Source organism: Octodon degus, unplaced genomic scaffold, assembly GCF_000260255.1.
Source record: "Octodon degus isolate 3935 unplaced genomic scaffold, OctDeg1.0 scaffold00233, whole genome shotgun sequence".
Taxonomy (NCBI): Eukaryota; Metazoa; Chordata; class Mammalia; order Rodentia; family Octodontidae; genus Octodon; species Octodon degus.
Window position 1 is genome coordinate 314,545 of NW_004524809.1, and position 502 is coordinate 315,046.

Genomic DNA, 502 nt, shown 5'->3' on the forward strand with positions numbered 1-502 from the left:
TCCTTCCATGGTGCACAGGTCAGGCGGAGCATGTTGGGTGTGTCTTTGTGGTGTCCCCACTGGTAGACAGCAGGCCTTCTTCACCATCCATGAGATCCTTCCCATGCCTGTGTGACTTTTGCCTGCATGTGACAAGAGGAAGGAAAGAGGTATTTATTTATTTGATACAGGGTCTTGCTAGGCAGTTGAGACTTGTAGTGATCCTCCTGTCTCAAGTCTCAGCGCTTGCCTGGCAAGGCACTTAGACCGCTGAATTGTCTCCCCAGTCCAAGAGGTATTTTTATTGAAGAGAAGGGGTGGGTGCTTAGCCAAGTCCTGGGACAACACCACAGCCTGGCCCTGACCTGCAGGGACACAACAGGGCAGAGCCTCTGTGAATGGCGCTTTCTGTCGGTGAGTTGTGCACCTACATTATACTGTCAGGACTTGCTTTCTCTTCTCTTCTCTTCTCTTCTCTTCTCTTCTCTTCTCTTCTCTTCTCTTCTCTTCTCTTCTCTTCTCT